Below are 25454 nucleotides of genomic sequence, written 5' to 3'. Positions count from 1 at the left end.
GTCCAAGTACCAACCTCCTCTCACTCAATGATTGAAACAACACAGGCATGCCTCTCAGAGCTTCCACTGGGGGAGAACAGCATCTACTACAAGCAGGAGCCTCTGCCCACTCTGTGACTGAGGCTACAGAGGCATACTTGCTCAGTGGACAAAAAGTAAACACCACTGGGCTTATGGATCTCCTGCAACCTCATTTGCCCCTGTGGGCCCAGATATGAGAGTAAGGAACAGGAGGAATCCCTGTGCTTTCTGATTAGGCCTGCAAGCTAGTGACTGCATTTTTAAGTGAGTGTTTATAAAGCACCAGAACCAGGGTACTTCTACACTAGCAACCAGTCATCAGATCTGTCCCACCCACACCCCCACTGTGGTAAACATAGGGATCCTTGGGACAGTGTTCTCAATATTGGAGCTCCTGTTCTGTGGATCACCCAGAGCAGTGAAGGCAAACAAATCCTGGAGCCCAGACAGATGTGACTACTAAGTGGACAGTACAACAGGCTGGTAGGCCACTGAGGTATTCAAGGCACCAGTGCATATGCATTGCACCCTTCAACAGCGCCAGCACCCATAACCTCCCCCCCAGACTAGAGTGCCACCCTTCAGGCATCTGCAAGCTCTAAGACCGTCTTCCTCAAGGCACACTGACATGCACACACCCACATTTGCGCATATGTGCTTGTTACACTTCAACCATAGCAACAGCTAAAATGCCAACATCCACTCTTAAAGCAGTGGACCTCTTTCATCTTCCTGAAATACTCCAGACACCAGAGAAAGACTGACCCAGTCTGAAGTACAGACTCTAGGAACAAACAATGAATATTACAGATTAATAGATGGCTAGAGGTCAGCATAAGAAAACATCCAACAAAAATCAGGACAACGTGGCTTCACCAGCAACCTCCAAAACCAATTGATATGATAATTCATCAGAAACAAGGGAAAATTATCTCAAATCTATGCTTATTCAGTTCTTAGTGGCACATGAAAAGGAAATGAACAGAGCTCTCAAAGAAACACAGGCAAATACATCCAAACAAATAGAGGCACAAGCAGAGGCACAGTTAGTGGCATATAGAGAGGAAATGAACAAAAAAAATAGAACCCATCATGGAGAGACAGGAATCCACAATCAAAAAGATGAAAGAAATGGTGCAAGACATGAAAACAAAATTAGCATAAAAAAAAACACAAACAGAGAAAAACCTGGAGCTAGAGACTTTAGAGAAAAAAAATCAGGAACCACGAAGGTAAGAATCATTAAAAGAATACAAGAGATGGAAGAGAGATTCTGAGGAGCTGAAGATAAACCTTCAGAAATGAATACATCTCTCAAAGAAAAAATAAAATCAGAAAAGTTCCAAACACAGAACATCCAAGTTATCAAGGATGCCAAGAAAAGACGAAATCTAAGAATAAAAGGAATAGATGAAAAAGAAGATTCCAGGCTCCAAGGTCCAGAAAATATTTTCAAGAAAATCGTAGAATAAAATTTTCCAAACTTAAAGTAAGAGAAGTCCATAAGCATAAAAGAGGTCTACAGAAAACCAAATAGACTACACCAGAAAAGAAACTCCTCACATCAGATAATAGTCAAAACACTACATCTGCACAACAAAGAAAATATTGTAAAAGCATCAAGGGGAAATGGCCAAGTAACATATAAAAGCAGAACTGTCAGAATCACACCAGAATTCTCACCAGAAATTATGGAAGGCAGAAGGGCCTATGGAGATGTCATGCAGACTCTAAGAAGCAACAGATGCCAACCCAGACTACTATACCCACCAAAGCTTTCAATCAACATAGATGGAGAAAACAAAATATATCATGAGTAAACAAAATTTAAGCAATTTCTACACAGCAAACCAGCCCTACAGAAGATAATAGAAGGAAAAGTCCAATCCAATGAAATCAACTAAACCCAAGAAAACACTGAATATAAATAACTTCACAACAACCAATTAAAAGAAAACAAGCATGGAAAACAGTAACACCATCAACTCCATAATAGAAGGAACTAACATTCATTGGTCATTTTTATCTACCAAAGTAAATGGACTAAAATATCCAATAAAAAGACACAGACTAACAGAATGGTTGCAGAAACAAGATCCAAAATTCTGATGCATCCAAGAAACACACCTCTGCAATAAAAAGGCTGGAAAAATGTTTTTCAAGCAAACAGACCCCCCCAAAGCTAGGGTAGCTATGCTTATATCTAATTCAACCAAAATTAATCAAACTAGTTGAGGAGGGACACTTCATTCTCACCAAAGGAAAAATCCACCAAGAGGAAATCACAATACAGAACATCTATGCCCCCAAATATAAGAACATCTGCATTTGTAAATGAAACATCATCAAAGCTTAAAACACACTTCATAGTGGGAGACTTCAAAATTCCATTCTCACCAAGAGACAGATCATCTAGACAAAAGGTAAATAGTGAAATAATGACATTTACAGTGGTCCTAAATCAAATGGACCTTATGGATGTCTATAGAACTTTTCACCCAAACTTTTCATTACCTCATGGAACCTTCTCAAAACCTGACTATATACTCAGGCACAAAGCAAGCTTCAGTAGATACAAAAAGATTAAAATAATCCTTTCTATCCCATCAAACAACCAAGGCCTCCAAGTAGACCTCATCAATAACAGATATAACAAAAAGAATACATAAACATGGAAACTAAACAACTCTCCACTAAATGAGAGCTTGGTCAGGGAAAAAATGAAAAAAGAAATTAGATATATCTTAAAATTCAATAAAAATAAAGGCAAAACTTACCCAAACCTATGGGACACAATGAAAAAATTGCTAAAAGGTAAGTTCATAGACTAAATGCCTCCAAAAAGAAGCTCAAGACACCTCATACAAGCAATTTAATGGCAAACCTAAAAGAAAAGAAAAGAAGCAAACACCCCCAACAGGAATAGATGATTGGAAATAATCAAACTCAGAGCCAAAATCAATGAACTAGAAACAAAGAAAACAACTTAAAGAACCAATGAGACCCAAGAGCTGATTCTTTGAGAAAATCAATAAGATTGAAAAACCCTACACCAAAACTAACTGAAAGGCAGAGAGAAACTATCCAAATCAACAAAATCAGAAATGAAAAGGGGGCCATAACAGATACTGAGGCATTAAAAACAATCTTTAGGTCATACTACAAAAACTTATATGTCACAAACTTTGAGAATTTAAATGAAATGGACAATTTTCTTGATAGATTACATTTACCAAAATTAAATCAAGATCAGCTAAATAGATTGAATATTCCTATATCCCCCAAGGAAATTACAGCAGTAATCAAAAGGCTCCCTGCCAAATAAAGCCCAGGGCCAGACGGTTTCAGCACAGAATTCATCCAGACGTTCAAAGAACTAACACTAATTCTCTTCAAACTATTCTACAGAATAGAAACAGAAGGAACATTACCAAACTCATTCTATGAAGCCACAGTCACCTGGATACCTAAACCACACAAAGACCCAACTGTTGTAGTCGGTGATTAATATTTACTATTGTTTTATCTTCTAGTATCACTGCTGTTAATCCTCAGCAGCTGTAAAACCAAATCACCACACAGAGACTGTGTTTTTAGTTAACCTAGAACACAATGCTGGGCAATATTTACTCCCTCCTAAACCTCCATGCCCTCAGTTTCCTAACATTTAGATTTCCCACATTATACTTGCTTTTTGTGAAATCTTAGGTCTGGTTCATGCTCTAAGTCCTCCAAGCTCCCTCCTCTCACTCTGCTCTCCTCTGCTCTCCTCTCCTTGAGCTCCTCCCCCTTCTTACCCTTTCCTGTTCTCTAGCTCCTCCCCTCTTTCCTGTCCTCTGGCTCCTCCCATTGCACAACATTGTAGCTAGCTGCTTTATTTGTGTCCTGTTTACACAAGAGTTGAGACAGGATGCTTATAGTGAGTATCACAATGCAATATCCAGATTGAAACCAGAGAGTTGGGGGTGAGGAAATCAGCATTTGAATTAACAAGGATAAGGCATATACATTTTAAAAGAACATTATACCAACACCCAACTAAAAAGAGAACTTCACACCTATCTGTCTTATGAACATTCATGAAAAAATACTCAATAATATATTTGCAAACTATCCAAGAACACATAAAAGATATCATCCACCATGACCAAGTAGGCTTCATCTCAGGCATGCAAGGGTGATTCAATACACGGAAATCCATCAGTGTAATCTACCATATAATCAAACTGAAGGAGAAAAACCACATGATCAACTCCTTAGATGCCAAAATAAATTTGTCAAAATTCAACACCCACTCATGTTTAAAGTCCTGGATAGATCAGGGATACAAGGCACATACCTAAACATAGTAAAGACAATATACAACAAGCCTATAGCCAACATCAAACTCAATGGAAAGAAACTTAAATCAATCCCACTAAACTCAGGGACAAGGCAAAGCTACCCACTCTCTCCACATTTCTTCAACATAGTATTTGAAATCCTAGCTACAGCAATAAGACAACTAAAGGAGATTGGAGAGATACAAATTGGAAAGGAAGAAGTTAAAATATCACTACTTGTAGATGATATGATGGTGTACATGAGTCACCCCAGAAATTCACCCAGAGAACGTCTTTAGCTGATAAGCACCTTCAGGAAAGTGGCTGTATACAAAATTAACTCAAATAAAATCAGTAATCCTCTTGTATAAAGATGAAAGTGCTGAGAGAGAATTTCGGGAAACAACACCCTTTACAATAGCCACAAATAACATAAAGTACCTTGGTGTGACTCTAATCAAGCATGTAAAAGACCTGTTTAAAAAAACTTCAAGTCTCTGAAATAAGGAATTGAAGAAGATATCAAAAGATGGGAAACTCTCTCATGCTTATGATCAAAGACTTCAACATAAAACCAGAGGGCTGTTAGAAGAAAAATGTGGGGAAGAGCCTTGAACTTATTGACACAGGAAACAAGTTCCTGAGTAGAACACAAAAAGCACATGCTCTAAAATCAACAACCAATAAAATTGACCTCAAGAAACTGAAAAGCTTTTGTGAAGCAAAGGACACTGTCATCAGAACAATAGCACAGCCTACAGATTGCAAAAGGACCTTCACCAACGCTATGTCTGACTGAAGGCTAATATCCAGAATATATAAAAACTCAAGGAGTTAAACAGCAAAACATCAGGTAATCCTAATTAAAAATGTGGTACAGAGCTAAACAGAGAATTCTCAATGGAAGAATATTGAATGGCAGAAAAATACTTAATTGCTCAAAGTCCTTAGTCATCAGGAAAATTAAAATCAAAACAACCCTGACAGTTCATCCTACACTAATTAGAATGGCTAACATATAAAGCTCAGTTGTTAACACATGCTGAAGATGTGGAGAAAGGGGAACCCTCCTGATTGTTGGTGGGAATGTAAACTTGTACAATCACTTTGGAAACCAATCTCATGCTTTCTCAGAAAATTAGGAGTAATGATACCCCAAGATCCAGCTGTACCACTCCTAGGCATGTATCCAAAATAACCTCAAGTACACAACAAGGACACTTGTTCAACCATGTTTGTAGAAGCTTTATCTGTAATAGCCAGAACCTGGAAACAACCCAGATGTCCCTCAATGGAGAAGTGGATACAGAGATTGTGTTACATTTACACAATGGAATACTACTCAGCAGTCAAAAAAAAAAAAAAAAAAAGGAAATCATGAAATCTGCAAGCAAATGGTCGGAACTAGAAAAGATCATCCTGAGTAAGGTAACCCAGAAGCAGAAAGACACACATTATAACTGGATATTAGACATATAATATAGGATAAACATACTAAAATCTGTACTGCTAAAGAAACTAAGCAAGAAGTAGGACCCTGGGTAAGATGATCAGTCCTCACTCAGAAAGGCAAATGGGAGGATCATCAGAAGAGAGAGAAAACAGGGAACAGGATAGGAACCTACCACCAAGGACCTTTGAAAGGCTCTACCCAGCAGGCTATTGAAACAGATGATGAGACTCATGGACAAACTTTGGGCAGAGTGCAGGGACGCTTATGAAAGAAGGGGGAGATAGAAAGACATGGAAAGTACAGGAGCTCCACAACGAGCTTAGAGGTTTTTTTCTGAAACTCCAACCATGGACCATGCATGGAGATATCCTACAACTCCTGCACAGATGTAGCCCATAGCAGCTCAGTGTCCAAGTGGGTTTCACAGTAAGTTGAAGAGGGGCTTATCTAATATGAACTCAGTTAGCTGACTCTTTGATCACTTTCTCCTAAGGGAGGTGTAGCCTTACCAGACCACAGAGGAAGACAATACAGCCAGTTCTGATAAGACCGGATAAGCTAGGGTCAGATGGCAGGGGAGGAAGTCCTCCTCTATCAATGGACTGTGGGAGGGGCATGGGAGAAGAAGAGGTAGCAATTGTGGGATTAGGAAGGGATGAGGGAGGAGGCTATAGTTGGGATACAAATTGAATAAATTGTAATAAATAAAAAAAATAAAGGGAAAAAGAATAAAATATTTAAAAATTAAAAAATAAATTTTAATTTGCTCCTGCACAAGGTGCCTCGTGCAGGAGCAAATTGATACCCTATGGCAAATCGCTCAACTTGGCTGTCAATGAAAATATGCTGGACTTTGAGTCACTAGCATATAACATGAGAATTTTTCCTGTGCTGAAAATCTGTCTAAACAATTGTCGAGCTATATTTTAGGTAATTGGACTGGAGAATTCAATACTACGATGGAGCAGCTGAGAGTGGCTATTGTCACAGTAAATTCTACCAGAGTGGACGCAGGACTAGCCACAGGATTATCACCATGGATTGCTGCAGCCATGAATCATCTGAAGGAATGGGCGGGCATGGGAGCGTTAGCAGGCCTTCTGGTGTTGGTCTCCTTGGTTTGCCTGTGGTATATATGCAAGATTAGAGTCTCACAACAGCGTAATGCAGCCATGATCATTCAGACCTTTACAGACATTGAAGCAGGACATTCTCCCCAAGCATGGTTGGATACCATAAAAAGCTAAAATGTTACGCTCAGGATGCGAGGCTAAGCACTGCACTCAGGGTCAGCTGCTTTGGACCCAGAGAAGAGCATGTCTGATTGCATGCGGGTTGATGCCCCAGGTCCTGCCTCAGAGAAAAAGGTATCGGTCGGGTCTGATGCTCTTTGGGTGGATGACACCTAAATGAACATCGGTACAAAGTCCCAATTTATTTCTAATATCAGAGATCAGACCTCTACTCTTGCCTGATGCGTCTAAAACAAAAAGGGGGAACTGTAGAGAGCTGCGGAATGCTATGCCTTAAAGATGGAGCTGGTTTCCACCTTCCACCTTCCCGATGGTGAGTGCTCTCTGTCACGAACAATTCCACATTTGGCTAAGGCTGAGGATCTGGCTTGCTTCCATGTATGTGGACCTATCTGCATTGTCCACGTGGCACGCCTGGGTTGGCTACCCAGAGGCTATGTAAGCTGTGGGCTGGCTTTCCCCAGGGTCCGAGGATTGTTCAAGGTTCCTGAATAAACTGCATTGAAAAAAAAAAAAAAACCGTATAACCTAAAAAACAAAAATAAATAAATAAATAAATAAATAAATAAATAAATAAATGTTAAATTAAGAAAAAGAATATACTTTACTTCTGGAAAAGACAGGAGGAGATATATCATATTTAAATACAGGACAGATATCAGTTCTTATTAAAAACTAAATTCCCATACTCTAACCTATGATGTTATCACACAGCCTAATTGGCATACAGAAGCAGCCATAGACAACAGCAGTATCTTCTAGTAACTGAGTCCCATTATCAAAAGATGGATAAAATTGAGAAGCACTTACATAGCTTACAATAAAATAAAATAATAATAAAATAAAATAATAAGACCTGATTATACAACCATGTCATATGGCAGCATCTCCATTTTTTGTCAGCATCTCATTCAAAGTCTATTAGCATAGTATATTTTACCCACTAATATGATGCTTACCTTTCCACAACCAAAAGATGTACTAACCAGAAAATATGTTGAAAAGATGGTGTAAGCATTAGAACCAAATTTATATATGGCAGTTAAGTTGGCATGATCTGATTAGGAATTAACTATAATGGTTAGTATGCTAAGGACATGGTACACAAAATGCCAAAACAGATGGTCAAGGAAAACATAAAATAACTTCTGAGAAAAAAAAGTGAAGAGAAAATAATCATCATAATAGATAAGCAGGAAGACCAAGAAAGGAGAGAAGGAGGAAAAGATGGATGGAGCAAGAGATGGAAGGAGGGAGGGACAGAGAGAGAGAGAGAGGAAGAGAGAGAGAGAATAGATCCTTTATGGTTTATTAGAAAACTGGACATAGCTGAGGAAAGAATCTTAGAGTTTGAGGATACAACAGAAACTTCCAAGTCTTAGAAGTAATGACAAACAACCAAGGAATAAAAAAGCAAACATCAAAAAGCAAAAGGGAAAGACACAGAAGAGCTGGAGAAATGAGATGCCAGTTTTCCAAGTTTGAATACCAGCATACACATCAGTTGTGGCACAATCAATTTATGTTTCAGTTACAGGGGAATCCTATCCCCTCCTTGGGCATCAATGTACACTGTTTTCATGTGGCATACTTGCATAGACACACAAAGCTACATATAAATAAATAAGAAAATAAATATCTTTTTTAAAAACACAAGAAATACAGGAAACAACACAAGAATTCTCCTAAATTAATTTCAGATCCACAAGACTCACAGAATATTCAACAGAATACCTGTCTCCAAATAGTTCTACAGCTACATTCTACAAACTTCAAAAAATAAAATAATAATAAAGGCAAGCTCATGAAAGACACAGTGGAAACAAAAACATCATGCTTATAGAAGACTAAATATAAGAACTTTATCATTTAATCCCAGCACTCAATGACTCCATGACAGCCTGTGTTCTGTAGCGAGACCCTATCTCAAAACAACAAACAAACATTATTTCTATCAGGTCTCATCAAAAAATGGCTGCATTGTCTTCCTCTGTGGCCTGGTAAGGCTGCTCCCCCCTCAGGAGGAGGTGATCAAAGAGGAGGCCAATCAGTTCATATCAGAGACACTCCCTGTTCCTGTTACTATGCAACCCCTTCGGACACTGAACTGCCATGGGCTATATCTGTGCAGGGGTTCTAGGTTATCTCCATGAATGGTCCTTGGTTGGAGTATCAGTCTCAGAAAAGACCCCTGTGCCCATATATTTTGGTTCTGTTGCTCTCTTTGTGGAGCTCCTGTCCTCTCCAGGTCTTTCTATCTCCCCCTTCTTTCATAAGAGTCCCTGCACTCTGCCCAAAATTTGGTTATAAGTCTCAGAGTTTCCTTCAAAACCCTGCATGGTAGAGCCCTTCAGAGGCCTTCTGTAGTAGGCTCCTGTCCTGTTCCCTGTTTTCTCCCTCTTCTGATGTCCATCCTCTTTGCAATTCCAATTGGGGATTGAGCATCTTTAGCCGGAGTAATTTTTCTTGATTAGTTTCTTTAGGTGTACAGATTTTGGTATGTTTATCCTATATTATAGACTAGGATCAGAAGGAAGAAGAGGACGACCTGGATGGAGAAGGGGGAGGGAGGGGAGGATTGGGAGGGGAGGAGAAAGGGAGCTATGGGGGAATGCAAAGTGAATAAACTGTAATTAATAAAACTATTTTTTAAAAAACAGTATTTCTATCAACAGCTCAGAAAACATGTAACAGCACAAAAGTAGTAAAGAATGGAGAGAAAAACTGTTAGTCTAGAATACTTATCCTTGCAAAACAATCTTCTAAAACAAATGAGGATGGTGAGGAAGTGGTTTAGTTGGTACAGTGTTTGTCACACAAGCACCTGAGTCTGAATATCCACGGTTCATGTAAAAGCTAGAGATACAGGAACACTTGCTTATAATACCAACCCTGGAGAGGCAGAGGCAAGAGTACTCCTAAGGTTTACTGTCAAGCCTACCTAGCCAATCAGCGAGTTCCGGGTTCAATGAGTTATGCTGTTTCAAATAATAAGGTGAAGAACAATTAAGGGAGGCACACAACATCAATCTCTGCTTTCTACATGTACATGCATCCACACACATGTACACCTCCACACTATTAAAGGCAAAGGCAATATAAAAATTTCAGCATAAATGCAAAAGTGGAAGGGATTTTCTGGAAGAAGGTCTACTGTGTAAGAAATGTAGTAGTTCAGAAAAGGAAAATGATTGCTTTTATATCTACAGAAAGAAAGAACTTTGGGAAAGGACTAAATGAAGGTAAAGGGGTTATTTTTATTCTTCTTCTTATTATTATTATCATTAACAGATTCAAGATTTTATAAAATAATAAAACCTATTTGATTATGTCTGTTTATGTACACCTACATGTAAGTGACATAAATAACAACAGTGATGGGAGAGGAATTCTGAATGTTTTGTTACTACAAGAAACCTACATTACTCAAAAGTGGTATAGTTCTCTGTATTACTGGACCTGGATAGCCAAAACAATGATTCATACCTGTAATTCCAGCATTTGGGAGGCTGAGGCAAGTAGATCATGAAATGAAGACCAGCCTAGTCTACATTTCAAGGCCCGAAAAAAAAAAAAAAAGAAAAATAGATTGGACTGAGTTGTACATATTTTGCAAATTCTTGAGTAATCACTAAAACTTCCTAGTTTGGTTGTTTATTTTTAGTTAGTTAGTTAGTTAGCTAGCTAGTTAATTAGTTAGTTAGTTTAAAAAGCAGTGACAAATATGCAAAAGAATAGTGAGTAAATAGCAATTACATAAGATAGCTGAAACTACAAAGTCAGGAAAAGAGTGAAAGACAAATAGGAACAAATAGAGAAAGAAAGTAAGAATATTTTGGGGTTTTTATTTCTGGTTTTTCTTTTTTTGTAAGAGACTTGAATCTTCTGCTTTATTTACTGTTTTTGTTGTTGTTGTTTGAGACATGGTATCACTGTGTAGCCAGGGCTGGCCTGGCACTCACAGGAGTCCTCCTAAATGCTGGAATTAAAGGCTTGCTCCACTACACGCAGCTCTTTTGTTGTTCAGTACACAAATTCTGTTATTTAAATGTTTGTTCTTTTCTTTTCCTGAAGGTCCTTTGCTCTCTAATGCTCAGTATAGAAACCCTTCATCTTTCAGGATGGTGCCTATAAACTGGGAATGATTGCACATGCCTATAACCTCAGCACTGAATCAGAATCAGAAATTCAAGTTCATCCTTGGATTCATAGGGAGTTGGTGGTGGCCTGGATTGATACATGAGGTTAAAAATTATAAATAAATAAATAGATAGATAGATAGATAGATAATAAAGCCGGTCATGATGCCACAGCCATTATTCCAAACACTTGAGACACAGAGGCAGGCAGCCTAGTCTACACAGTGAGTTCTATGATAAATAATATTAGGTCTCCAACACTAGGACAAAAAGCAGAGGTGCCTATTTAACATATCACATCAGACATGGCTACTAGGTTCTCCCAACATCCCTCAGTCCCTACATGTTACAGGGTATGGTTGTCATACCCTGATCCTACCCCATACTCAGTAGCCCAGGGGCTGGGCTGCCCTCTCCCTCAGATGTTCTGCCCTATATAATGCAGCCAATTTCCTTACCCACCCACCCACTCCTTTTTTTTTTTAACCTCTTGGTTGTTGCACCTGGTCTTGTCCCAGTCCATACCTCCCCAGCCCCCTTTCTACTTTCCTCACAGGGCTCATGGTTATATCCACTCTGAACTCTCCCAGATGTCTAAGAGATTGATCAAATGAAAATGCCTCTAATCTGTAAGGCCCTTGACCAAGGGAAGATACTTTCTGAGATGCTGAGGCATACTGTTATGTAAAATAACCAGCCATATGTTTTCACTGTCCTAAACAAGTGTCTTTCATTTCTGGTTTTTCAAGACAGGGTTACTCTGTGTAACCAGGCTGTCCCTGACTCTCTTTGTAGGCCATGCCGGCCCCCACTTCATAGAGATCTACCTGCTTTGCCTCCTGAGTGCTGGGATTAGAGGGTGTGCTACCATGCCTGATTTATATGGCTTATATTTTATGTAATATACCTGTTCATTATTCTGGGGTGTAGGGGTGCATGATGAGTGTAGGTGATCACAACAAATACCACAGTGAGTGGGCATGTGGAGGTCAGAGAACAACTTTGTGAAGCTATTTTTCTTCTTCTACCTTAACATGGGATATGGGGGTGAAATGCAGGTCATCATCAGGCTTGTATCTTGTAAAAAACCAATGACTTTTACCTGCTGACCAATCACACTGGCTTTGGTCTTTTCCTGACTTTGTGGTTTCATTAATTTTTTAATGAAAAAAAATTTAATTTAATTTTTTAAATTTTCAGTAATTTTTTTCACCCTTTTCTTGACTTTGTGATTTCAATAAATTTTTAAATTGTTATAAAATATACATTAAATAAATACTATTTGAAGCAGTATATGGTGCTAAAATTCCATGTATTATGCTGCAAATTGTGGATAAAAAAAAAATGCCTTCCAAAGAATTACTGCCTGTCTCAAAGAAACTTGCAGCAATAACAAACTCTAAAAAGTAGCTTTTGGGGATAAAAGGAAAATGCAACTCAGAATGATCTTTTCTAGATCCCACCATTTGACTGCAAATTTCATGATTTCCTCTTTTTTGATTGCTGAGTAGTATTCCATTGTGTAAAAATACCATAATTTCTGTATCCATTCCTCCGTTGATGGTCATCTGGGTTGTTTCCAGGTTCTGGCTATTACAAATAAAGCTGCTACAAACATGGTTGAACAAATGTCCTTGTTGTGTACTTGTACAAATTTTGGGTATATCCCTAGCAGTGGTATAGCTGGCTCTTGAGAAAGCATTATTCCTAATTGTCTGAGAAAATGCCAGATTGAGTGAAGTATCCCAGAAGGAGAAAGACAAACATGGTATATATTCACTTATATAGACCTACAAGATATGATAAACATAATGAAATCTATACACCTAAAGAAGATAAACAAGAAAGAAGACCTGGGTAAGATGACCAATCCTCACTTAGAAAGACAAATGGGATGTGCTTTGGACGTAGGACAGGAACCTACCGCAGAAGGCCTCTGAAAGACTCTACCTAGCAGTGTATCAAAGCAGATACTAAGACTCATAACCAAACCTTCGGCAGAGTGCAGGAAACCATATGAAAGAAGGGGGCGTTTGTATGACTTGGAAAGGATAGGAGCTCCACAAGGACCAAATATATCTGGGCACAGGGGTCTTTTCTGAGACTGACGCTCCACCAAGGACCATGTATGGATATAACCTAGAACCTCTGCTCAGATGAAGCCCATGGTAGCTCAGTAACCAATTGGTTTCCTATAGTAAGGGGGAAAGGGACTATTTCTGACAGGAATTCAATGACAGGCTCTTTGACCTCCCCACCCCCCAAGGGAGGAGCAGACCTGCTAGGCCACAGAGGAGGACTTTGCAGCCAGTCCTGAAAATATCTGATAAAACAGGGTCAGATGAAAGGGGAGAAGCTCCTCCCCAATCTGTGGACGTGGAAAAGGGCAGGGAGGAGATGAGGAAGGGAGGGTGGGTTTGGGAGGAAATGAGAGAGCGGGATACAGCTGAGATACAGAGTTAATAAGATGTAACTAATAATAAAAATAAATTTAAAAAATGCAAGAGAAAAGAATTTTCTTTTTTATTTTAATTTTTACTTTTTTATTCACAATTTATTCATTATATATCCAGATTGAAGCCCCCTTCCTCAGATAACCCCAATCCCACCCTAACTTCCTCCTCTGCCCATCCCCTTCCCCTAGTCCAGTGAAAGGGGAAAGTTCTCCACTATTGCCATCTGCCCATAGCTTGTAAAAGTCTCATCAGGACTGCCTGGATACTCTTCTTCCATGACCTGGCAAGGCTGTATCATCAGGTGTTAGTGATCAAAGAGCAGTCAACCAAGTTTATGGTAGAGGAAACCCCAAATCCCCTCACTGGAAAATCCACATGGAGAATGAGCTGCCAATCTGTTACATCTGAACAGAGGCTCTAGATCCTCTCCATGCATGGTTCTCTGTTGGTTCATGAGTGTCTGCATGGCCACTTGGGCTCAGATCCTTCAACTTTGTTGGTCTCCTTGTAGGGCTCCTGTCCTATACCAGTCCTTATATCCCCACCTTCTTGCATAAGACTCCCTGAGCTCTACCCAAAGTTTGTCCATGAGTATCAGCATCTGCTTTGATCCCCTGTTGGGTGGAGACTTTCAGAGGACCCTCTATAATATGCTCACTTCCACAACTTCTAGTGTCTATCCAGCTTACCATTCAGAATGAGATATAAGCATACAACCTAGGGTCCCCCTTAGTGTTTAGCTTTGTAGCTAATATCTGCTTATAAGTGAGTGTATACCATGCCTTTCTTGCTGTACTGGATTATCACACTCAGGATATCTTTTCTACTTCCATCCATTTGCCTGCAAATTTCATGATTTCCTTTTATAATAGCTGAGTAGTATTCCATTGTGTAGATAAACCACAATTTCTGTATCCATTCTTCTGGTGATGAACATCTAGGTTGTTCTCAGATTTTGGCTATTTCAAGTAAAGCTGCTATGAACATAGTTGAGCAAATATCCTTATTGACTTGTGGGGCATCATTTGGTTATATGCCCAGGAGTGGTATAGCTGGATCTTGAGGTAGTGGTATTCCCAATTTTCTGATAAAATTGATTTGCAAAGTGTTTGTACAAGTTTGCACTCCCACCAGCAACGGAGGAGGGTTCCCCTTTCTCAACATCCTCTCCAGTATGTGTTGTCACTTGAGTTTTTGATCTTAGCCATTCTGATGAGTTGTTTTGATTTGTATTTCTCTCATGACTAATGATGTTGAGCATTTCTTTAAGTTTTTCTCTGCCATTTGATATTCTTCTGCTGAGAATTCTCTGATTAACTCTGTATCCCATTTTTATTTGTATTATTTTGTTTGTTAGAGTCTAATTTCTTGGCTCAGAGTTTTTTTTTAAATATATTCTGGATATTAACCCTCTATCGGATGTAGGGTTGGTGATGATCTTTTCCCAGACTGTAAGCTGTTGTTTTGTTCTGTTGACAGTGTCCTTTGCTTTACAGGAGCTTTACAGTGTCATGAGGTCACATTTATTAATAGTAGATCTTATAGCCTGAGCTGTTGGTGTTCTGTTCAGGGAATTGTCTCATGTGTCAATGAATTCGAGGCTCTTCCCCACTTTTACTTCCAATAGATTTACTGTGTCTGGTTTTATGTTGAGATCTTTGATCCACTTGGACTTTAATTTTGTGCAGGGTGATAGATATGAATCTATGTGCATTTTTCTACATGCGATTTCCTGTTAGACAAGCACTATTTGTTAAAGAACCTATCTATTTTTGATTTTATGGTTTTGGCATCTTTGTCAAAAATCAGGTGTCCATAGTTGTGTGGGTTTATTTCTGGGTCTTCTATTCGATTCCATTGATCTACCATTCTATTTCTATGCCAGTACCATGCTATTTTTACTACTGTTGATCTGTAGTACGGCTTGAGATCAGGGATGGAGATACCTCCAGAAGATTTGGTATTGTACAGGACTGTTTTACCTGTTCTGGGTTTCTTGTTATTACATATCAAGTTGAGAATTTTTCTTTCAAGTTCTATAAAGAATTATGTGGTATTTTGATGGGAATTGCATTGAATCCGTATATTTCTTTTGGTAAAATGGCCATTGTGACTATCTTAATCCTACCAAACCATGCTCATGGGAGAACTTTCCATTTTTGACGTCTTCTTCTATTTCTTTCTGTAAAGACTTGAAGTTTTTTTTCATACAAGTCGTTGACTTGTTTGGTCAGAATTACATCAAGATACTCTGAGTTATTTGTGGCTATTGTGAATGGTGTTGTTTCCTTAACTACATTTTTTGCCCATTTTCTTTTGTATAGAGGAGAGCTACTGAGTTTTTTGAGGTAATTTTGTATGCAACCACTTTACTGAAGGTGTTTATCAGCTGAAGGTATTCCCTGGTAGAATTTTTGGGGTCATTCATGTATACTATTATATCAACTGCAAATAGCGATACTTTGAATTCTTTCTTTCTGATTTGAATCCCCTTGATCTCCTTTTATTTTCCTATTACACTATCAAGCATGTCAAGTACTATATTGAAGAAATATGGAGAGAGTGGGCAGCCTTGCTTAGTCCCTGATTTCAGTGGGGTTCTTTTAAGTTTCTCTTAGTATATTGAACCATTCCTGTGTACCTAGAATTAAGCCTATTTGGTCATGTTAGATGACATAGTTTATGTTTTCTTGGATTATGTTTGTAAGTATTTTGTTGAGCATTTTTGCATCAATGTTCACAAGATAGATTGACATGAAATTTTCTTTGTTGGCTCTTTGTGAGGTTTAGGTACCAAGGTGACTGTGGCTTCATAGAATGAGTCTGCTAATGTTTCTCCTATTTCTATTTTGTGGAATAGTTTGAAGATTATTGGTGTTAGTTCTTTGAAGTTCTGTAAGTATTCTGGAATGAAACCATCTGGCCCTGGGCTTTTCTTGGAGAGGAGATTTTGATGACGGCTTCTATTTCCTTAGGGGATGTAGGACTACTTAATATATTTAACTGGTCTGGATTTAGCTTTGGTAAGTGGAAGTGATCAAGAAAATAGTTCATTTCATTTAGGTTTTCAGATTTTGTGGTTTATACACTTTTGAAGTAAGACTCAGTGATTATTTGGATTTCCTCACTATCTGTTGCTATGTTCTCCTTTTTATTTCTGATTTTGTTGATTTGGATAGTGTCTCTCTGCCTTTTAGTTACTTTGGCTAAGGATTTTCTATCTTGTTGATTTTCTCAAAGAACTAGCTCTTGGTTTCATTGATTCTTTGAATTGTTCTCTTGTTTCTAATTTATCTATTTCAGTCCTGTATTTGATTATTTCCAATTGGCTACTCCTCTTGGGTAGATCTGCTTCTTCTTTTTTTTTTTTTTTCCCTAGGGCTTTCAGGTGAGCCCTTAAGTTGTTTGAATGAAATATTTTGTATTTCTATATGAAGGCACTTAATGCTATGAAAATTCCTCTTAACACTGCTCTCATTGTGTTCCATGAATTTGGGTATGTTTTGCCTTTATTTTTATGGAATTCTAGGAATTCTTTTATTTATTTAATTATTCGCTGATGCAACTGTCATTGAGCAGACTGTTGTACAGTTTCAATGTGTGTGTACCTTTTTTGCTATTTCTTTTGTTGTTGCTGAGGTACATGTTTGTCTCATAAGGGATTATTACAATCATCTTGTATCTGTTGAGGCTTGCTATGTGACCAACTATATGGTCATTTTGGAGAATGTTTTATGAAGTGCTGAGAAAAAGGTAAATTCTTTTGTATTTGGGTGAAAAGTTCTATAGCTGTATGTTAGGTACATTTGATTCATAGCATTTGTTAGTGCCATTATTTATTTGGTTAATTTTTGTTTTGTTGACCACTCCTTTGTTTAGAGTTGGGTATTGAAGTCTCCCACTACTAATGTGTGGGGATATATGTATGGTTTAAGTTTTATTAATGTTTCTTTTACAAATGTGAGTGTCCCTTGTATTTGGAGCATAGATGTTCAGAATTGTGATGTTTTCTTGGTGGAATTTTCCTTTGATGAGTTTGAAGTGACCTTCCCATCTCTTTTGATTAATTTTGGTTGAAAGCCTATTTTATTACATATTAGAATGGCTACTCCTAATTGCTCCTTGGGCCCATTGCTTGGAAAACTGTCTTCCAGCCCTTTTCTCTGAGGTAATGTCTCTCTTTGAGACTTAGGTCTGTTTCTTGTATGCAACATATTGTTTGAGCATCCGTTCTTTTAGTCTGTGTATTTTTTTTTCTTTTTTTGGAGAGTTGAGTCCATTGTTATTGAGAGGGATTAATGATCAGTGGCTTTTAATTCATTTTATTTTGATGTTGGTTGTGGTAATGTGTTTGTGTGCTTGGCTATTATTAGTTTTGTTGTAGTGAGGTTAATTATTTCCTGTGTATTCCTGGATGTAGTTAACTTTCTTGGGTTGTATTTTTCCTTCTAGTATCTTCTGTAAGGGTCGATTTGTGGGTAAGTATTCTTTAAATGTTTTTGTAGTCGAATATCTTGTTCTATGATGATTGACAGTTTTATTTGGTATAGTAGTCTAGGCTGTCATCTGTGTTCTCTTAAAATCTGTACAATATCTATCAAGGCCCTTCTGGCTTTAATAGTATCAGTTGAGAAGTCAGGTGTGATTCTGATACTTTTGCCATTATTTTTTACTTGCCCTTTCCCCTGCACTTTCAGTATTTTTTCTCTGTTCTGTATGTTTATTGTTTTGGTATATTTATTGTTTTGATTATTATGTGGCAGGAAGATTTTCTTTTCTGGTCTAATCTACTGGGTGTTCAGTAAGCGTTTTATATATTTAAATATGCATCTCCTTTAAATTGGGGAAATTTTCTTCTATGATTTTGTTTAAAAATCTTTTCTGGGCCTTGGAGTTGGGAATCTTCTTTTTCCTCTGTTCCTCTTATTCTTGGGTTTTGTCTTTTCATGTTGTCTTGGATATCTTAGATGGTTTGTGTCAGGAATTTTATAGATTTAAAATTTTCTTGATGGTTCATCGATTTTTTTCCATTGTATCTTCCACACCTGAGTTTCTTTATTCCATCTTTTGTAGTCTGTTGTTAATGCTAAACTCCTGTAGTTCCTGTTTTCTTCCCTAAGTGCTCTCTCTCCATGATTTCTTTGGGTATGTTTTCTTTAATTTTTCATTTCTATCTCAAATCATGATCCGTTTTGTTGAATTCCTTCATTTCTCTGATTGAATTTTCCTTCAATTCCCTCACTTATTTGTTTGCACTTTCCTCAGTTTCTTTTATTTCTTTCAGTCGTTTCATTATTTCTTCTCTAAAGGCTACAAACTGTTTGGCTACAACTTCCTGTTTTCTTTACTGATAGCCAAAATCTATTTGTATTTATCTTCCTCTATTTCTTTTTTTAATTAAATTTTATTTATTTATATTAATTAGCATTTACCCACTTTGTTTCCCAGCTGCAGCCTTCTCCCTCATTCCCTCCCAATCCCACCTTCCCTCCCTCATCTCCTTCCTGCTCCTTTCCAAGTCCATGGAGAGAGGAGGTCCTCCTCCCCTTCCATCTGACCCTAGCTTATCAGATTTCATCAAGACTGGTTGCATTGTCCTCCTCTGTGGCCTAGCAAGACAGCTCCCCCATCAGGGAGATATGGTCACAAAGAGCCAGCCACTGATTTCATGCAGGAAACAGGTTACCAGGGACCCTGCTTGGATACTGAGCTGCCATGAGCTACATCTGAGCAGGGGTTCTAGGTTATATTCATGAATAGTCCTTGGTTAGAATATCAGTCTCAGAAAAGACCCCTGTGCAAAGATATTTTGATTCTGTTACTCTCCTTGTGGAGCCCCTGTCCTCTCCAGGTCTTACTACCTCCCCCTTCTTTCATAAGATTCCCTGCATTCTGCCCAAACTTTGGTTATGAGTCTCAGCATCTACTTTGATACACTGCTCAGTAGAGTCTTTCAATGGTCCTCTGTGGTAGGTTCCTGTCCTGTTTCCTGTTTTCTCTTTCTAGTCCACCCAGTTTGTTTTTCTCAGTGAGGACTGATCATCTTACTCAGGGTCCTCCTTCTTGCTAAGGTGTACAGCTTTTAGTATGTTTATCCTATATTTTATATGTAGTATCCACTTATAAGTGAATATATAGCGTGTGTGTATTTTTGCTTCTGCGACTAATATCCAGAATATATAAAGAACTCAAGAAGTTAAATAGCAACAAACCAAGTAATCCAAATTAAAAAAAAAAAAAAAAAGGGTGGGGGTACAGAGCTAAACAGAAAATTCTCTGTAGAGAAATGTAGAATGGCAGAGAAACACAAAAATGGTCTACTTCCTTCAGATGCAAATTAAAACAACCCTGAGTTTTCACCTTACACCCATCAGAATGGCTGAGATAAAAAAACTCAAGTGATAACACATGCTGGAGAGGATGTGGAGAAAGGGGAACCTTCCTCTATTGCTGGTGGGAATGTGCACTTGTAAAACCGTTTAAGAAATCAATCTGGCTCCAGGCCCCTTAGCACAGCAGACAGCTGTAACTGCCCGCTGAACACTACCCCTCAGACACACGTCCGAGAAGCCCACACCCTGGGCCCTGTCTAGGGCCCTCTTGCTGAGCTGCGGACCCACGGAGCGTTCCCCCACCCCCACGCAGGCCGTGATCCTGCCACAAGAATTGCAGCATGGCTCACGTCCCTCTGAAAATCCCACCTCATCAGAGCATACTCACCACCGGAAATCCCGCCCCATGGTAGTGTGCACACCTCTGGAAACCCAGTCACACCAGAGTGCACACAACTCCAGAAACCACAAAGGAAAGCACCCACTGCCAGTGTCAGAGCACAGGCCCAGATACAGAGTGCCAACCACAGAGACTCAGTTCCGAAATACAATCCTTCCTGGATCCCAAATCTGCAAAGCTCAGTGCCTGGGGCCCAAGACAGCAGAGGCAGGGCTTCAGGCGGTAGAGAGCTGTAAGAGCCCACTGAACGCCACCCCTCAGAGCACACATCTGAGGAACCCACACCCTGCTTAGTGCCCTCTTGCTGACTCTGGACCCTTGGATTGCAGCTCCCACAACCACTGGCCCAGCCGAAGTGCATGCACCACCAGAAACCCCACCCTGCCAGAGCACAAGCCCAAAGAGTGCCAGTCACAGAGATTCAGATCTGCAGTACAATCCTTCCCAGAGCCCAAGACTGCAAGGGACAGTACTGACTACACAGGGCTGCCCAGCCGGTGATTGTATGGGCCATCCAACTCATCAGTGGCACATAACCAGCTGAATAACCACCAAAGCCAAGCAGACTTGCAAAAACAATACGCGCCCTAAATCTTCAACAGCTTTTGTGATCCCTTAAGGGCCTGCAACACCTTCAGTGCTTGCAAGGCACCCCTCTCACTCACTGAAGGGCTCTTCATTCTCCAACACCCTGTCACTTAGGACACACCTACAAGCACATGCTCAATCACATGCTACCCCACATTTCCCTTCTGTGCTTTAGAACTTTCCCCCTACAGGTATAGTTGAATCACCAACACACACACTGAAACCACTGGACCTCCTTCATTTTCATGAAGAATTCTCCAGACAACAGAGAAAGACCAGCCTGATCTGCAGAATCCAGGAACAAACAGGGAACACTCCATATAACCAAATGTTCAGGGGTCAGCAAAAGAAGACAACCAATGTAAATCAAGATATCATGGCCTCATCAGCAACCCCCAAAATTAATGGATAATCCAACTCATCAGAAACACAAGAAAATGATTTTAAAGCTATGATTATCCAGATATTGGAGGCACATAAAGAAGAAACCAACAAATCTCTCAGAGAAATAGCCAGACAGATTCAAACAGTTAAAAAAAACAAAAACAAATAAATCTCTCAAAGATTTGGCCTCCCAAATGGAAACAAAGAAAAACGAAGTGAATGAAGCTCTTAAAGAAACATAGGCAAATATAGCCAAACAAATGGAGGCAGAAGTAGTGGCATTAAGAGAGAAAACAAACAAAAAAAATGAGACTATCTTGGAGACACAGGAATCAACATTCAAACAGATTAAGGAAATGTTACAAGGCATGAAAACAAAATTAGAATCAATAAAGAAAACACAAATTGAGAAAACCCTGGAACTGGAGAACTTAGAGAAGAGAGAAAGAACCACAAATGTAACCATCACTAATAGAATACAAGAGATGGAAGAGAGAATCTCAGGTGCTGAAGATACACTCACAGAAATTGATATTTCTCTCAAAGAAAAAGTAAAATCAGAAAAATCCCAAATACAAAACACCCAAGAAATCAAGGACTCCATGAAAAGGCAAAATCTAAGAATAAAAGGAATTAACAAAGAAGAGGATTCCAGGCTCGAAGGTCCAGAAAATATTTTCAAGAAAATCATAGAAGAAAATTTCCCCAACCTAAAGAAAGAGATATCCACAAACATACAAGAGACCTACAGAACACCAAATAGACTAGAAAAAAAAAGAAACTCCTCATGCCACATCATAGTCAAGAAATTTAATCTACAGAAAGAAGAAAAGATACTAAAAGCAGCAAGGGAAAAAGACCAAGTAACATATAAAGGTAGACCCATCAGAATCACACTGGACATTTCTTCAGAAACTATGAAAGCCAGAAAGGCCTGGGGAGATATCATGCAGGCTATAAGGGACCACAGATTCCAACATAGGCTACTATACACTGCAAAGCTTTCAATTAACATAGATGGAGAAAATAAAATATTACATGACAAAACTAAATTTAAGCAATATTTGAACAGGAAACCAGCCCCACAGAAGATACTAGAAAGAAAATTCCAATCCAATGAAAACAACTACACCCAAGAAAACATGGGTTATAGATAGTTTCCCAACAAAAATCAAAAGAAAACAAACAATGAATCACAGTAACACCACCAACTCCTCAATAATAGGAAATAACATTCAATGGTCATTATTATCACCATCAATGGACTCAACTCTCAAATAAAACAACATGGGAGCAGAAACAGGATCCAACATTCTGCTGCATCCAAGAAACACTCCACTACAACAAAGATAAACACTATCTCAGAGTAAAGGGCTGGAAAACTGTCCTTCAAGCAAATGGACCTAAAAAACAAGTAGGAGTGGCTAACCTAATATGTAATAAAATAGACTTTCAACCAAAACTAATCAAAAAAGACATACAGCAGCACTAAATTCTCATCAAAGGAAAAGTCCACCAAGAAGACATCACAATTCTGAACATCTATGCCCCAAATACAAGAGCACCCACATTCATAAATGAATCATTATTAAAGCTTAAATCACACATCGACCCCAACACCTTAATAGTGGGAGACTTCAACACCCCACTATCACCAAGGGACAGATCATCTAGACAGAAGCCAAACAGGGAAATAAAGGCACTTACAAAGTTCTAATTCAAATGGACCTAATAGATATCTACAGGACTTTTTCCCCAAACTCAAAAGAGCATACATTCTTTTCAGCACCTCATGGAACATTCTCCAAAATAGACCATATAGTTGGTCACAAAGCAAGCCTCAACAGATACAAGAAGATTGATATAATCCCCTGTGTACTATCTGACCACCATGGACTAAAGCTGGATCTCAACAACAATGGAAATAGCAAAAAGCATACACGCACATGGAAACTTAACAACTTACTTCTCAATAACAGCTGGGTTAAGGATGAAATAAAGAAAGAAATTAAAGACTTCCTAGAATTCAATGAAAATGAAGGCACAACATACCCAAATTTATGGGACACAATGAAAGCAGTACTTATAGGAAAACTCATAACACTAAGTGCCTTTAAGAAGAAATCTGTAACATCTCATACAAACAACTTAATGGCACAACTGAAAGCCCTAGAAAAATAAAAAAGAAGCAGAAACACCCAAGAGGAGCAGATGGCTGGAAATAATCAAACTCAGGGCTAAAATCAACCAATTAGAAAGAAAGAAAACAATTCAAGGAATCAATGAAACCAAGAGCTGGTTCTTTGAGAAAATTAACAAGACAGACCTACCCTTAGCCAAGCTAACTAAAAGCCAGAGAGACACCATCCAAATCAATAAAATCAGAAATGAAAAGGGAGACATAACTACAGACGAGGAAATAAAAACAATCATTAGGTCATACTACAAAAGCCTATATGCCACAAAGTTCAAAAATCTAAAACGAACGGACAATTTCCTTGACAGATTCCATCTACCAAAATTAAGTCAAGACCAGGTAGAAAGATTGAACAGCCCTATATCCCCCAAAGAAATTGAAGCAGCCATTGATAGCCTCCCTTCAAAAAAAAAAAAAAAAAAAAAAAAAAAAAAAAAGACTTGGGTCAGATGGCTTCAGTGCAGAATTCTACCAGACCTTCAAAGAAGTGCGAATTCCAGTTCTCTCCAAATTATTTCATAAAATAGAAAAACAAGGAATATTACCAAACTCATCCTATGAAGCCACAGTCACCTTGGTACCTAAACCACACAAAGATCCAACAGAAAAAAGAGAACTTCAAACCTACCTCTCTTATGAAATTGATGCAAAAATACTTAATAAAATACTTGCAAACCAAATCCAAGAACACATAAAAGATATCATCCACCATGACCAAGTAGGTTTCATCCCAGGCATTCAAGGATGGTTCAATATACGGAAATATATCAATGTAATCCGCCATATAAACTGAAGGAGAAAAACCACATAGTCATCTCCTTAGATGCCAAAAAGCATTTGACAAAATCCAACACCCATTCATGTTTAAAGTCTTGGAGAGATCAGGTATACAAGGAACATACCTAAACATAGTAAAGGCAATATGCAGCAAGCCTATAGCCAACATCAAACTCAATGGAGAGAAACTTGAATCAATCCCACTAAAATCAGGGACAAGGCAAGGCTGCCCATTGTTTCCCTATCTCTTCCACATAGTACTTGAAGTCCTAGCTAGAGCAATAAGACAAGTAAGGGAGATCAAGGGAATACAAATCAGAAAGGAAGAAGTCACAGTTTCACTATTCACAGATGATATAATAATATACATGAGTAATCCCAAAAATTCAACGAAAACTCCTTAAGCTGATAAATACCTTGAGCAAAGTGGCTGGATACAAAATTAACTCAAAAAAATCAGAAGTGCTCCTGTATACCCAGGACAAAAGGGCTGAGAAAGAAATCAGGGAAACAGCTTTCACAATAGCCACTAGTAACATAAAATACATTGGTGTGACTCTAACCAAGCAGGTGAAAGACCTGTTTGAAAAAAAACAAAAAAACAAAAAACTTCAAGTTTCTGAAGAAAGAAATCAAAGAAGATATCAGAAGATGGAAACATCTCCCATGCTCATGGATCGGTAGAATTAACATAGTGAAAATGGCTATCCTGCCAAAAGCAATGTACATATTCAATGAAATTCCCATCAAAATACCAATGCAATTCTTTACAGACCTTGAATGAAAAATTCTCAAATTCATATGGAGAAACAAAAAACCCAGAATTTCCAAAACAATCCTGTACAACAACAGATCCTCTGGAGGTACCTCCATCTCTGATCTCAAGTTGTACTACAGAGAAATAATAATAAAAACTGCTTTGTGCTGGCATAGAAACAGAAAGGTGGATCAATGGAACCAAATAGAAGACCCAGAAATAAACCCACACAGCTCTGAATACTTAATTTTTGACAAAGAAGACAAAACCATTCAACGGAAAAAAGACAGCATCTTCAACAAATGGTGCTGGTCCAACTGGATGTCTACATGCAGAAAAATGAAAATAGATCCATATTCATCACCTTGCACTAAA

This window comes from Meriones unguiculatus, chromosome X, assembly GCF_030254825.1.
Source record: "Meriones unguiculatus strain TT.TT164.6M chromosome X, Bangor_MerUng_6.1, whole genome shotgun sequence".
Classification (NCBI taxonomy): domain Eukaryota; kingdom Metazoa; phylum Chordata; class Mammalia; order Rodentia; family Muridae; genus Meriones; species Meriones unguiculatus.
The sequence above is the reverse complement of the archived record's forward strand: the minus strand, read 5'-3'. Positions refer to the sequence as shown.